This window comes from Coptis chinensis, chromosome 4 (assembly GCF_015680905.1).
Source record: "Coptis chinensis isolate HL-2020 chromosome 4, ASM1568090v1, whole genome shotgun sequence".
NCBI classification, from domain to species: domain Eukaryota; kingdom Viridiplantae; phylum Streptophyta; class Magnoliopsida; order Ranunculales; family Ranunculaceae; genus Coptis; species Coptis chinensis.
In genome coordinates this window covers 33,942,235-33,958,875 of record NC_141459.1, presented here as the reverse complement: position 1 = coordinate 33,958,875, position 16,641 = coordinate 33,942,235, and positions in this window count along the sequence as shown.

The window sequence follows — 16,641 nt, the reverse complement described above, 5'->3', positions numbered from 1 at the left end:
TGAATATGAATTAGATTAAGGTCTTGCATATAATGCAATAGCTATACATAAAGCAGTGTAATTAAAAGCGGATAATCAGATAGAATCCGGGAAGACATACATGCAGGTAAAAATTATAAATCAATACTTACTTGGCAAAATAAACTTCTTGATCCCATTAGATGTAGAAATAATAAGGCATCCAAATAATGTCCATTTATCCATGCAGTAAAACCAAACTTAATATATAGCAAAGATACCTCACAAGAAAATATTAAAAAAAAAAGTCAAAACAGAGAATATAGTGCCATACAGAAAGCAGAGTAATTAAAAGTGGAGAATGTGGGCAGGTAGACTAACGGGTCAAAATTAAATATCAATATACTAATTACTCGGTAAAGTTAACTTCTCGATTATCCAAATAATGTACATTTCTCCATGCAGCCAAAGAAAACTTAATATATATATGTCAAAACAGAGAAATTAAACTAAAAAACTTCAAACTCTTTCAATTTTATGTCGATGAAACATAAGACTATATCAAAATCAACAACCAAGAAATAAAATAACCAACCAGAAAACAAAGCTCCAGCGTCAAGATTGGTATGTCAAACAAACTGGCATGTGATGACTCTGGAGTCGTGGGTTAGTAGTTCTTATTACTGCTTCTGAAGCTGCTGTATCCACCCCCACCCACCTCCCCAAGCAGATGATTCAATGAGAAGTTTACTCATTGGGGCTCTTCCCTCCACTGGAGAGCTTCAAACATATAGCTTTGGATTAGCTGGACTAGAGCTTTCAATCGATTGATTAGATTCCACATATGGAGGAGCAGAGGGAGGGTTTTGAATTTAATATAAAATTAATAATTGGAAATGAAAGTACCTTATCTGTAGTGTGAAATGAAGCAAAATATGTGTCAGAAAAAGAGGTAACAGAGTTAATCAATGTCTATAATTTGAATAGAAGTTGCGATACCCAAAACCCAAGATATAACGTATCTTATCAAATTTGTTGGGCCCTAAGCCCAATAGTACATGTAGAAGTTTCAGACACAATACGTGTTCTACCTAACTTTAATCTTTAACTTCTAATTGAAAAAAAAATCTAATTTAAGATATATATACAAAACTAGAATCCTACGAAAAGTGAACTTCCAATCACGTAGTAAAACCTAATCTATTAACCTAAAAAAAAACCTATATATGTACAAAAAAAAAACAATTGCACTACACATATCGAAAAACTAGGTAACCTATTTTCTTCCTCTTCTCCATTATTTACAATTATTTTCTGACTTCATTTCATATTGAAAATACTGATTAAGTCTTTTTTTTTTTTGTTATATTAAAGAGTATTGAATCAAGAATTTATAAATTTTATTATGTCTATTGCAGATAAAGCAATTTGAAAATTACAGCTTATGTAAAAAAAATTGCTAAAGGAAATTCTAGAAGCAAGACTTAACGTTCAACAAGATCTGGTTTACAACACATAATTAGAGAACGGACGATTCAAAAGCACTGTAACATTAAAGGTACCAAAAGACTTATTCTTTAACAATAAAGACATCGTAGTTAAAGAAATTGATGGAAACACTACATATTCTGTTGCAAAAGCAGAGGATTTAGCAATTTTTCACGCAATACAGTTTATAAAAGATGAACGTGATATGGAAATTGAAGACTTCAATTTCGAAGAACTTATGAAGAAAATAAAAAAGGTTGAAGAGAAACAAAATCAACTTGACATCCTCAGAAATATTATGCTAGATTGTTTGGTTGATGATAAACACAACAAAGATAAGATATATTGTCTCAAAGAAAAAATTAAAGAAATGAAGGACACGGAGAAAAACAAAAACAATGACAAAAGCAACAAAGAGAAGAAGAACGGTTTCAGATTAAAGAAAAGAAAATCATGAGGATTAGTATTCTTCTTTGGTATCGTACACTACAGGTGAAAGGGAAAATTGTTGAGGCTGTACAACAAAAGGTTAGCACCATTCAGGGTTTAGGGATAGACATAATACTTCAGCAAATGTGAGATTGTTGACAATACAGTAGTACATAACTTGGTTTGGTTTGGTGTTTTTTTTTTTTTATTGAGTATGATGTGAAAGTTAGTCACATAGATGTTTAGAAGTAGCAACTTTCTATCATATTGTTTGCTACTAGAGATATTTATGTTCTTAGTTTACACATTGAATTTTGTTCTTAACATTCTAATTATGTTTATTTCTAAATTCCATCTCTTTTTATTCCTCCTTGTTTTTGTTCGTAATTTTAAATACACAAGTTACACAACCATGTATATTTCCTAAATAGAATTTGAGAGTTTGGAATAAGAACGAATATAAAGCATGAGCTGGAATAGATATAAGAGGCAGGAATAGATCAAAACCATGCGAACAAAAGTAACACTCATGTTTTTCAGATACCTTAAGTTGTCTTTGGCCCATTCTTACAGCATCTTCTATGTTATCGTAGAAAAATACAAAGAAACATGCATAGAAAGAGGAAATGAAAGCTCCAGTTCACTTGAAAAGTGAAATATGAAAATCAGTTATTGGCAATTATACAGCGCATTATCCCATAAGATTAATACATAATCAGAAATAGCAACAGAGATTCAGTGATAACATTTCTTCTGCGCAACTACTGTTCATTGTTCTTACTTTCTGCCATTACAAAATTTTATCTTATAACAGTCACTTTACTCTGGATAATCTTTTGCTCTAAGACCACAAACAATAACTTTAGCCTAAAGTGAGCTTTTTACATTTTGAGTCAACGTCTGGCAACTTCTTTTTAACTTTGTGGTTTTAGTGCACCTAATAATAAACCAATAAATCAATACATATACATACAAAACCTTTTAAAATTAAAGAATAAAATTTGTTAATTACCGACTCTTTCCTCTTTTCCCATAGTTGTCTACTAAGCTTTTTGAAATTGATAGTTTATCACACCTAATAGCAAACAAATACAAATGGAAGATTTCAATTTCATAAAAAACACCAAGCTCCCCAACTGCTTTTAATTTATAGATAACGTTGCTGGTTTTATTTTTGGATATCCATTTTTTGTTTCGCTAGATGATCACGATTTTTCATAATCGTTCGGTAACATGGAGCAAACACTTTCTTCAATCAACTACCTCTTGATAATGGAGTTCGCTTATCTATACATTGTTATGAATTGTTATGTTCTTATGATTGTCTCATGACTGTTCAAAAATATTTTGGTCCATACAAACCTTTTACTCAAGAAAAATGTTTTCCTGCAAGTTTCCCGGGTCAAGTATAGGAGATGTGCCTCCTAGAAAATCATCAAACTAGAAAGGGTTCTCATTAATGGATAATGGTCTATGTTACCACAGAAGACTACAGTGGAATTCCTACCTAATGGTACCATATATCTGATCACAGTCCTACTATTCTATCCTTTTTGGATTCCTTTACATCCAGGAACTCTTTAAGATTTTGTAACTGGTAGAAGCTTCATCCTGAATTTGAGAATACTCTTAGTAGTAATTCAGAGGACTCTCCCATCTATCGCCTCCTTATATGCTTTTCAGAAAACTCAAAAGTCTAAATAACATACTAAAGTATGAAATGCACTTTATAGACAATTAGAAGAGCATTGCCACCATAGCTAGTAAATTCTCGGACGGCATAAAATCGATACAGAAATTATTCGCCAAAAATTTGAAATTTTGAATAATAACACGTTTAAAAATTTGGCCAAAAAAAACGAAAAAAATGCCAAACATACAATTCGTCTTTTATACGGGTATAATACGGAAAAAATCGAATATATTTTGTCACATTACAAGTTTAGAATGTAATAATTTGTCATAATTGCTCATTAACTACACATGCATAACTCAATTTTTCATTTATATTTACTTGCTAACACTTTAGTTCTTCAATATTCTTTAGGTATGGAAGGTTCTAACTTAAGTTGATTTTCAAAACCTTCCATTTTGAAGTTGCATCATACCTTTTATAGTATGTTTTTTTTCATTTAAAAAATACGGGCCTTATTATTCGACAATTATAAGCCTAGATCACAGAATTCATGTATTAATCCCTAGGTTTGAAATGTTCACCTTATTATTCATATTATACGTAAAAATGTATAAAACGTGTATAAAACGGGTATTAAACGTGAATTTACTAGCTATGATTGCCACTGCCTGGACTGAGTTAAAGGACCTACAAAAACTTCTAAACTGAAACCCACACGATGGAGAACTATCAGCCACAGAGCAAGTATTTGCCCCAAGAAACACCAATACAGTTTTCAAACTAATTCTTAGAAAACGGAACTGACAGGTATCGAGAAAACTAAATAAGTGGAGTTTGTTTTGGTCTAAAAAGGGTCCTATAAACCACTCTACAGAGGCAGAGGATAAATAAATAAATAACCATCTTAAATATTAATTTTTGTTGGTCTAATATCTATTGTATATCTCGGGCATGAATTCCTATTTTTTTTGTTCAGCATTTGTCGACTCCAACCTAATACGCATACAGCTCTGTCTTGGAAAAAATGATACCTTACTATTTATCTTTAAATTCACAGAGTATTCATTGCCGATTTGGGGTTCTGATGGAAGATACTACTGAGGTTATACACCAAGTACACACATGATTCTGCTCTGGCAGAAGTGCAAGCGCAATTCAACTCTGGAAAAAGCTACTTGAGGTCCAGAGATATATGAAGTTTATAGTCAACCTCTGCCTCTCCTATCAAGTCAAGTAGCCTAACTACAAAGGGAAAGCAACTGGCCAAACTACATACAAGGGAAAGAAAGAGGAAAACCACTTCAAACAAATAAAAAGCCAATCGTTCAGTCAAATAGGGCCGACAACCAACCAATCGATGACATGCTTTCTATCGACTTAAGTAGTCCAATGAGCCAATAATTTGAATATAAATTCGAACATGATATTTCATTCGACCAAAAAAGTTGTAAGGTCATGTTCGAATAAAATCAAGATAAAGGGTGTAGTCATATTCTTAAGACTACCGACAAACATGTATTAATATCCCGATTTACCTGTGAATTTCATGGGGGTTTATACAAAAGTAGCTCGACATGTAGCAATAATCGGACTTATATATTGATTAATTATCAATACATATACATACTAAAGCTGTTAAGGTTAACAAAATTATAAACATAAACCACTCAAGAGTTTGCAATTCTACTACAAACTAGTAGAACAATATCAAAACAAAAAATCGATTCACTGAATCTGACAGGTCTAATGGAGGGAAATGAATATTCTAAGCGAGAAAAAGGATAGGAAACATTACAATGTGATAACCATAAGCTAGAAAATAATTCAACTAACTGAAACACACAAACTTGCAAAGTATCAAGACATATTACAATTCAAAACAAAAAAAAAGTGCCCTCCAAAAACAAAAAAAATCTAACACCAACTTTCTAAAACTAACAAAACAGTAGTTGGTATTTCTTAACAATATCCACAGCTAGCTCAGCAGCCAACATATGTGCTTCTGCCTTGGACTTTGCTATCCATTTATGTGTTTTCAACAGCCACACATTTGTCTTCCCAATCCATACTCTGACATATTACTCCTGATGTAGGTTTACTACTAAACCTGTCAAATCAAACATAAAATATTCAATTCAGCCAAAACAGAAATTAGGAGAAAGAGGAAGAAACGGCAAGTAGGTGATATAAGGGGAATAACCTAAAAACGTGGTTTGGAGGGTTTATACAACAACACACACACGCACAGAGAAATTATAAGGGAAAGAAAGCCCATCACCAACCCAATCTGTAACACAAACATTTTAGGATTGTATGGACCTAGATATGACCACCAGCGAGTGTGTATGGTACATGTGTATGCATCACTAAGAATGTGAAGAGACTCCATACAGATCCTCACACTACAAATAGGAAGGGCATAAGGAATAAATAAGCAAAAGACATGTTACCTACTTCTGTTCAATTGCCAAAACACTTAACCAATTTCCCTGCTGGAAGTGGGAATGGATCAATAATCCCTTCCAATTGCCTAAAGCCATGTCATCGATATACAACGCCCTTCTCTAATGCATTTGTAAGCAAATCCAACTATCACACCTACCCCAGGGAATGACAACTCAGTTAAACAACAAACAAAAATAAATAACCTTCGGCTAATCAAGATCATGCACACATATCAGAACACCACCCAAGGATCACTTGAAGAACTACTCTAACCATCTTCAAGAAGTTAATCAAAATAGGTATCTAAAATATAAAATAAGGGATATTAATTATACTATAAACAAAGCAAAAAATTTATATGATAAAAAACAATTACCTATCAACAACTTTTACTGCTAAATTTTTCTTTGTCCACTTGAACTTCCTTCATCATAAAGTTCTTGAATATTCTTCGTTTCTTGAAAGCTATTAAGGTTAAGAAAATTATAAACAAAAAAAACAATGCATATACATACTAAAACGGTTAATTACCTAGAAGAATATCTGATGCAATAATGGAATAATTGCCATGTATTTCATGTTATACATGGAAAAACATTGGTAGGGCCTTAGATGCACATAAACTTATTGTAATACTAGTTTAGATGTAATTGCTTATCCCATTGTGGTTGATAGGCTGGGTAAGGAGGGATGACATAGCATTTCATTAAGCTTTGATAGGACGCCCACTGTGTTTAGGCATATAACACCCCAAAAAATCTATCATAGTTATAACATGGTTTAGATGCAAATGTAGATTCTCTTTATTGTTATTTTTACAAATTACTATTAGATTCTCTTAGATTCTAAAACAACATAACTGATAACCCGTTCATATAACAAAGGTATTTAATTTTCATGTTGGGTTCCATTGTTTAGATTACTCTTTCTATTTTCATAGAAATTCAACTTTACATGTGAAATGATGTCGTGACCTTAAATAAAACAAACAAATAAATCAAACAAAAAATGGCTATATTAAAAAAGACTCAGATGCAAAAACATTAACGCAAAAAAATGCCTGATCTTTGATCCATTGACTGTTTTCTTTTCAGTCGGACAGTTGTCGTCACTGCTAATGATAATTGGATCATTAATACCCTCTAAATTATCATCATCAGCAATAATGTCTAAACCTTTCATGTTCTTAACTTTGGTTTTCACTTCCCTAGAACAACCCGCTATATCTCCCTTCTTGGTAATAAAATGATTCTTCCAATTTTCCATATATTGAACACATTCAGCTTTTTTTTTTTTTTTTTTTTTTTTTTTTCCATATGACGACAGGCAATTTCCCTTAAAATAACTAAATCATCTTCACGATAACCCAGACAACCAGAATCAATTAAACTTACTAAGCTGCAAGCATATATCCTTCAAAACAAATTAAATTAGACAAAATATTAGTTAAATGTAATTTGGTGTAATGATAAGGAACAACATTCTTAACTATTTACAGGTAAAATAGGTACACTTAGACTTGATAATTAATTTATATACACATGAATAGAAGACTATATGCTATCCGAACTCATTTTCATGTAGTTCAGAACACCCAAGTCCCCAACACATGTACATGTACAACTCAGCCTATTTTGTCTATTAGAAATCTTAATTAGTAATTGGACTAAAACAATATTTGACTAAAACAACTTACCCATCTATGGCGTCTACGTAGTAGATAAGTAGGACTACAGTGAATATGAAACCAAGAGAGCAGAGAGCGATGACTATGAGTTTAGGGGAAATGGGTTTGTGGCTGGAGGTGTAAGGAATGATGAGGGAAGAACTTCTACACTTTCACTGAAACAAACTTCAGACGTCAGAACTTCCTCGTTTTTTATGTTTGAACAATTAAATCTCAGTTCAACAAGTGTACATGCATAAATAATAGATCATGTACACGTGTCTACAATGACAAGGGTAAGAAATGAAATAAATCGAAAAAACGAAATTAAAAATAAACAGAGACCAAACCAAAATAAATAGCCCATTTGAAAGCTCATAGACAAGTGTTTACAATGTGTCTTATTTTCAAAGCAGTAATGTTACACCGACCCACTTATTTAATATTTTGAACTACTATTTGAATCTATTGATGTGTCAAAAGTCCTAATCATTGATTTACATAGAGATATGTGTCCGTGTGTATTGCAATGCAAACCAACATTATCCAAATAGTCAGTCGCAATAGTATGTCTAAAAAGTAAGTCTGGGTACTCCTTTCAAAGAACTGTTGAATTTTTTTTTCAAAAAACTATCATGTAACAAAAAATTGGAAACTGGATCAAATACATTGAACTAACCTAAAAAGTTAATTAAATTGGATGCAACTATACTTACCTTAACTCAAAGAATAATTAATAGGAAATCAGAAACTTTATATAAATGCATTAGGTTTTTTTTTAAAATAAACAATGAAGCCAAAATGATTTTATGGACAACTCGATGTTTAGACGACTACACCATCACAAAACTCTAACAAATTAATGGACTATGGGCCAAAGTTTGGGCTTTCGTAAAATGCATACATATTTAGAAGACTTTGGGCTTTTGACGTTGTTGTTCGTACATTTTTTTTGCTGGATACACTATTCATACATACAAAATACACTCTAATGCTTTGTTCAAACAATGTTACAGCATATTCAAACGACATTATGCAAAGTTGCAGACCTGTTTGTAATATTTTAACTATAAATTCCACATATGTTGATAAATAGTAGCAGATAAATAATAGTTCGGTTAATACGAATTTTATCATTCCAATTCTTTGATTCTTCTTCCATCACAACTTAACTATTCAATAAGTGCAAGTTTATACATCAACAAAAAGTTCTTAATAAATAATACTCTGACCAAGGACACATTTTCATTAAAAATTTTAACTCAACCACAATTAAATGGGTGAACCGACTTTATTATGGGCTATTTCTAAGATGCACTATAGCCCCCAAGAAGTGCACTATGGGCCTAAGCGATAAAATTGGACTATATGCGTCAATTTAGTTCAAATTACAGATTACCAAATGGGCTTATGACTTAAGTCCACATTTGTATACGACCCCCATTTTTTTAAAAAAATTGATATAAATGCATCTATCAAAAAGTGGCTACAAAAACCACTCAATTCTTTGTGAAATTAAGGAGAGCATTATCTAATTATACTAATTATTAGAGGGTAGGTCAAACTTTTTCTTGAAGTATGGATGAGATTAGAGATGAAAAAGACGCTAGGATTAGTAAAAGATCATTGATCATACTTTCTTGCCTTAGCCACTATTGAGTAAGAGGAATTTCTACATACCTTAGTTCACTATCGAGGAAGAGAAACTCATAGCACAGGCAATCCTTACCTGTGAAGGTAGTTTACTTGCTTACTTTAACAAGTAAATTTAGATGAGTGATTAATATAATATTCATATCTTATAGCTCTACATAGTTACTAATATTTTTCATAATGATTTAATATAAAGCAAGATCAGCAAAGTTAAGATAGTTATTAATCCTAATAAGTCAAACAACCCACCATTCGTTAGACTTGAAACCCAAACTTATGCTAAATATTCCCCAGTATAACAATGAGAATTTCATTTGGCCTTGCAAAACACTATTTATGTTTCACAAACGGGGCAATTATATGATAAAGTAGAACATGTGGATAACAGTTACACAACCGAACTGGAGAAGACAAAGAACCGTCCACATCAAAAATTTAGTGAAAGCCAATATAATATTCATATCTCGTAGCTCTACATAGTTACTAATAATTTTCATAATAATTTAATATACTCAACCACTCTCTGTTTTTCCATATTTTGCATTTATCAGTGGTTTGGTCATAAATCAAATTAATTATGTTTGTTGAGCTATTTTTTCTTTTATTAATACTATGTTGTAGTATTAGTCTTGACATCAAATTTGAAACACCACAATATTCTATAGTTAAAACTTTTTGGCACATAATAGTTCATGAAAATGGTCCCTGTTCGTTAAAAAAGGTTGGGATCACCTAACCAACAAGCCTAAATGCCCTTAAGAGATTCCTAAGATGAGCCTGTTATTAAGTTTGTAATTCATAATGTATGCCATGTGAATTGCTTCTGCAAGTATAGATATGCTACTTCAATACATTAGTTCCTCCTTAAATGATAGAGACCAGTACTTTTAATGTTTTCATCAAAATTTAACTCACTACAATATTCTATAGTTAAAACTTTTTGGTACAAAATATTTCATGAAAACAATCTTCGTTCGTTGAATGGGCTCAAAAACTAGTACAGAACCAATATTAGCTATATACTCAAATTATGAGTATGAACAAATGAATCGCTAACTCAAAATTTACGTAAGGTCAAATTACCACTTCCTTTTCCATCTGGTTATTCCGATCGCACATAGGGACTATTAATCACAAGACTGATTTCCTCTATATCAACACCGTGCTTGATTCCATTGATAATTTTTGGTGAAACGAGGCTTCCTATATACATGTGTAAGTATCCTCCGTTCTACGCTTAAGTCACTGCAACACACATGTCCACACCAGGTCGTATCTTCACCAGCTTGTACCACTTTACCAGCACGTCATAAATGACCCAAACTCAGGTCGTCCCGAATCTTAGTTACAGCCATATATGGAAGCAAATCATCTAGCACAATCCGGGAGCTCAGTCAACGCACCAGTCAAGGAGACATTTACTTTGTAACATCAGGAGTAATGGCGAATCATCAAGATAGCACACAATGTTGATCTACACTTGATAACGGCCTGGAACAAATAAGGAAAGTTAGCTCAGACATCTATAAGTAGAGAGAGATGAACTACGTAAGGCTTGATTCAAGTTTACCTCGAGAAACTTGATACATAGGCAACTCTTATCCCAAGAAAGAGTGCATCCACTCCCTATCAATTCTAACCTCAGGTCATAGACCCCAAAACACTAAACCTCTACATTGGTGCCGTCTACCGATTCATTCCCTTGACAAAACACACACAGACTATTTTCTCAAGCCCATGAAGTTGGTCAGAAAAACCACCATGGAAGTACAACTACAAGCTTGAGCAAATCAAATAAAGACACTCCAAGATTCCTTTGTAGCCCTTCAACAAAAAAACCAAACTATGCGCGACCAAGCTACCTTCAACACCAACAAAGGCACTCCTGACGCAGTGGAGAACAACACCATCACAACCCTTACCACCACCACCAATCAGCGACTAGAAGACTTTACCCAGAGGTTGGTGAAGTCGAACGACAAAGCTGGCGCAGTCCAGATCGCTTAAAAGATGTTCCAGTCATACATGGCATCACCATTCACCACTGAAATCAGGGACAAGCAGCCTCCCTCATAATTCATCCAACCAAAGTTCCCGCTGTGCAACGATAGCTCGTGTCCAGGCCAGCACGTAGCTCGTTTCAGTCAAATCCTCGCACTCTACAGCGCTCCAGACTACGACTACTTAAAGTGCAAACTCTTTCTAGCCAGGTTGAAGGACGGAGCACTAGACCGGTTCTACACGCTCACCCCCGATTCAATCAACAACTTTGACAAGCTGGCTGAGACGTTCGCAACAAAGTTGGTCAACAACAAAAATAACAAGCCGACCTAGACTCCTTGTTTAAACTTAAGCAATCACACGGCGAGATGATCCGCATTTTTCTAGGACGTTTCAAGAAGGAACTCATATCCATAGAGCCAGGCCTCAAGGATAGCTTTGCAACTTCTGCATTAATCAACGCCCTCCTAGACGACTCCGACCTAGCAGGGTCTCTAATGCGCAACAAGCCAGAATGCTTAGATGACCTGTACCACAGAATTGATAAGTACATCAAGTACGAAAAATGGATGGCCCAGCGCAAGGGCAAAGAAGTCCTCGCATTAAGCGACAAGCGAGGAACCAAAGAAAGCAATCACTACTTAGGTAACAACAACAACAACAACAAGAGCTCCAACTCCCACAAGCCCTCATACACCAAAAGGGAATTCTCCAATTTCTCCAGGACACCAAGCCATATCCTGAAGAAGATATATACAGAGACATACTTCAAGCCCAACATCAACAAAGTCATAGCAATCCAAGGATGTCCATACTGCCATTTCAACAAACTCCACCACCATGACACTGATGAGTGTTGGAGCCTCAAGCACTACCTCCAAGACTTAGTCAAAGAGGGAAAACTAATAGAGTTCCTACCAGAAAGCGACCTCAGGCATAAGCTAAATGCCAATCGCAACAAAAGCAGCAGCAGGAGCCAGGAGCGACCTGCTTGCAAAAGGAGCAAAAGCAGAACAACCCGACGATCTACATATCCAGGTCGGTCGAGGCACAACAAGAGACAACACTCCTCCAACCACGACGAGGAAAAAGTAATCAACATGATTACAGACACCTCCAGCAATGAGACTTCAGGTTGGGAAAAGCGCAAGCGGATAAGAGCACTACAAGAAATCTACTGCATTTCCCACAAAGCTGAAGTGATCACTCCTACCAGCTCCCAAACAACAACTGCAATCTCATTCACCAAGGAAGATCTAGACAAGGTGTGCCTACCCCACAATGACGCCCTGGTAGTGCACGTCAAAATCAACGGTTGGACAGTCAAAAGGGTCCTCATCGATCCAGGCAACTCCTGCGACATTCTCTTCTATCAAACATACAAGGATATGCATCGGCCAGACTCGGTGATGATAGAATCAAATGCACCACTCTATGGATTCAATGAATAGTACACTAATGCCATTAGAGACGTCATCTTACCAGTCTCAATTGCAGAAAAAGAGGACATGGTCAAGACTTCAACACGTTTTAGCATTATTAATGTCAAATCATCATACACTGCCATCTTAGGACGTAGGTGGATTCACAGGATCCAAGCAGTTCCATCCACCTTACACCAAGTCCTGCGGTTCCCCGGACCTCAAGGCATCATGGAGCTCAAGAGCAACCAACTAGAAGCTCATATATGCAATCAAGTCAGCGCAACAACCACGTCCAAACTCAAGTCGTCCAAGACAAAGATGTCCCAAAGCAGCAAGATCCTTCAGCATCTAGCTCACAAGCACCAGCAACATACAAGCTCAAGGAGAAGCAAGCACAAATTGAACCAGGAGAAAAATCAATTTGGGCACAAATGATGACCCAAAGTTTGTTTATGTAGGGGCTGATTTAGACCCCCAAGCTCAAGGAGCAACTTGTCAAATTTCTATCTCTCAATAAAGATGTTTTTGCTTGGTTGTATATCGATATGCCAAGAATTGACCCTTAGGTGGCTTGCCATAAATAAAATATAGATCCAACTGTAAAGCCTATAAAACAATGACCTAGGAAGCTTGCACTCAAATTTTAAAAAGCCATCAACAAAGAGATAGAAAAGCTCAAAAATGTTGGATTCATCAGAAAAGTCGAGTACCCGACCTGGCTAGCTAACATAGTAGCCATTCCTAAGAAAAACGGCCAGGTACGACTCTGCATAGACTTCACCCCAACGTCAACAAACATTGCCCAAAGGACAGCTTCCCCCTACCAAGGATTGACATTCTAGTAGATCAAACTTACGGACATGAACTTCTATCATTTATGGATGCATACAACAGATACAACTAGATACCACTTGTAGAAGAAGATTAGGAAAAGACGTCCTTCATAACCGAACATGGAACATTCTGCTACAACATCCTACCATTCGGCTTGAAGAACGCCGGTGTGACCTACCAAAGACTGGTCACAAAGATGTTCAAAGACTTACTGGGGGACATAATGGAAGTCTACATAGACGACATGGTAGTCAAAAGCGAAAAGGCTGGCGATCACCTTTCTCACCTGCAAGAAGCTTTTGAAAGGTTCCGCCAAAACAAGATAAAGCTCAGCCCAGCTAAATGCATATTTGGAGTTGCCTCAGGAAAATTGTTAGGATACCTCATTTCACAAAGACGCATTGAAGCAAACCCAGAACAAATACGACCTCTCTTAAAAATGCCAGAGCCAACTACCAAGCAACAAATCCACAAGCTATCTGGCATGGTTTCAACCCTCCAAAGGTTCATCTCAAGTGCTTCTGACAAATGCAAACCTTTCCTACAAATACTCAAGGAAGGCGCAACATTCACTTGGACAGACGAATGCCACAAAGCCTTCAACGACCTGAAGGCTTACCTATCAACTCCGCCCGTCCTGTCTAAACCAAATGAAGGAGAAACACTGGGACTTTATCTAGCAACTACCGACTTTTCCATCAGCTCAGTCCTCTTTCATGAAAGCGAGGGAATCGAAAAGCCAGCCTACTTCACCAGTAAAACATTGGCAGATGCATAAAAGTATTACTCTGCAATATAGAAAACAATGATGTCTCTATTGTACTCCGCTCGAAAGTTCTAACCTTACTTCCAGGCTCACAGCATCAAGGTCATAACAGTCGTACCCATCAAGCAGGTTTTGAGTTCTAACAACAAAACGGCTCGCATGGCCAAATGGGCTGAAGAACTCGGAGAGCATCACATCGAATTTGTTCCCAGAACGTCTCGCAAAGGTTAGGTTATTGCTGACTTTCCCGTCAAAGATGTCAACTGGGAACCTGAGCCCATCACTTCACTCCATCAACCACCCACCCCAGACATATGGCACCTCTACGTAAATGGAGAGTGCAACAACAGTGGTAGTGGACTGGGGGCTGTGTTAACTTCACCAGAGGGAACACAGCTACAAAAGTCAATCAAGATTGATTTTGTAATATCCAACGATAAAGCGGAATATGAAGCATTAATCACAGGCCTCTGCATGGCACAATAACTACAAGTCGGAAAGCTCAAGGCTTATAGTGACTCGTAGCTAATCATCAAACAGATCACCAAAGAGTATGTGGCAAACAGAGCAAACTTAGCCAAGTACGCTCAGGTCGTCAATGACATCATTAGTTCGTTCAAAACGTTCTCCTTGGAACATATTCCCTGGGAAGATAACAGACATGCAGACAGCCTGACTTTCTTAGCCTCAAAGACCCAAGAGGCATGTCCCAGCACAGTCCACATCGACATCCTGGAGAGGCCCACTTACCAGCAAGAAAGTGTCAACAGCCTCACGAACTTTCAGCCCTCATCTGATGAAGAAATCACTTAATCTTGGATAGGCCCATTCCTGAAGTATATTTCACATGGTGAACTCCCAGCAGAGGCAAAGAATGCTCGTGCAATACAATTTTGGGCTCCCATATATATAGTGATCAACGGACGATTGTTCCGTAAATCCACAGGAGGACCCCCACCTAATATGCATAACTCCACGCGAAGGCCAACTCATCTTTAACGAGATTCACAACGGCGAATGTGGCAACCATTCAGGAGCTGGATCTCTGGCTCACAAAGAAATTGCCCAAGGGTATTATTGGCCAACCATGCACATCGAGGCAAAAACATATGTCCTCAAATGCCACCAATGTCAAACATTTGGCCACAACTATCTCAGTCCAACCCGAGAGTTGATCAACATAGCCAGCCCATGGCCTTTTCATATGTAGCGGCTAGACATCATGGGACTGTTCCTCCCACAAAAGAAAACAAGACTCAAATACGTCCTAGCAGCCACAGATTACTTCACCAAATTGGTGGAAGCCATTCCACTAGTTCAAGTCAAGGAAGTCCACGTCATCAACTTTATATGAACCAATATCATCACAAGATTTGGTCTACCCCACATCCTTGTCATGGAAAACGGAATCAAATTTGCTGGCGCACAAGTCAAGACATTCCTACAAAAATGGCGCATCACTCAAGCATTTTCTACACCTAGATATGCACAAAGCAATGGCCAAGCAGAGGCCACAAACAAATCCATCAAAGAAAATCTCCAAAAGAAGTTGGAGAGCAAGAAAAGCCAATGGCCAGAGCAACTCAAGAACATTTTATGGGCATATAGAACAACAGCCAGAGCCAGTACGAAGGAGTCTCCTTTCATACTTTGCTTCAGAACAGAAGCAGTCATACCATCAGAGCTCACAATCACAACCATACAATCCGACATCGTTGAATCAGGAGAAAATGACAACATCTTAGCCAAAGAAGTCGATCTCCTAGAAGAGTGAAGGGAAACAACTACAATAACCTTAGCTCGGTACCACCAAACAATCTAACGATCTTACAACAAAAAGTCATCCCAAAAGCTTTCCAAGCTGGAAACCTAGTCCTCAAAAAGACGTTAGCACCAGCTAAGCTTGACCCAACATGGGAAGGCCCATACATAATTCACAAAATCTTTGGAAATGGAGCGTACTAGATCAAAACTCAGCTCGGTGATGTGCTTCCACGACCTTAGAACACAACTCTACTCAAGCATTTTTTCCAGTAATTTGCCTCCAGATATATCAATCAAATGAATAAAATTTCATCAGCATTTTGCGTATGAATGTTTATCTTTGCATTACATGAATACCGCACATCTTGCACGCGCTAACCAATCTGGGGTATCACAATATCCGACTTGGCACCAATGCCGGAATTAAGCACAACTTAACTATAATTGCCACGCAGTGGTTAATTATCAGTCAAATTCAATCTACGGTCTCCCAAAAAGACCGAAATCAACTTAACACCAACGCCAGGGTTAAGCATAATTCAACTGTAATTGCCACACAAAGGCCAACTATCAGACA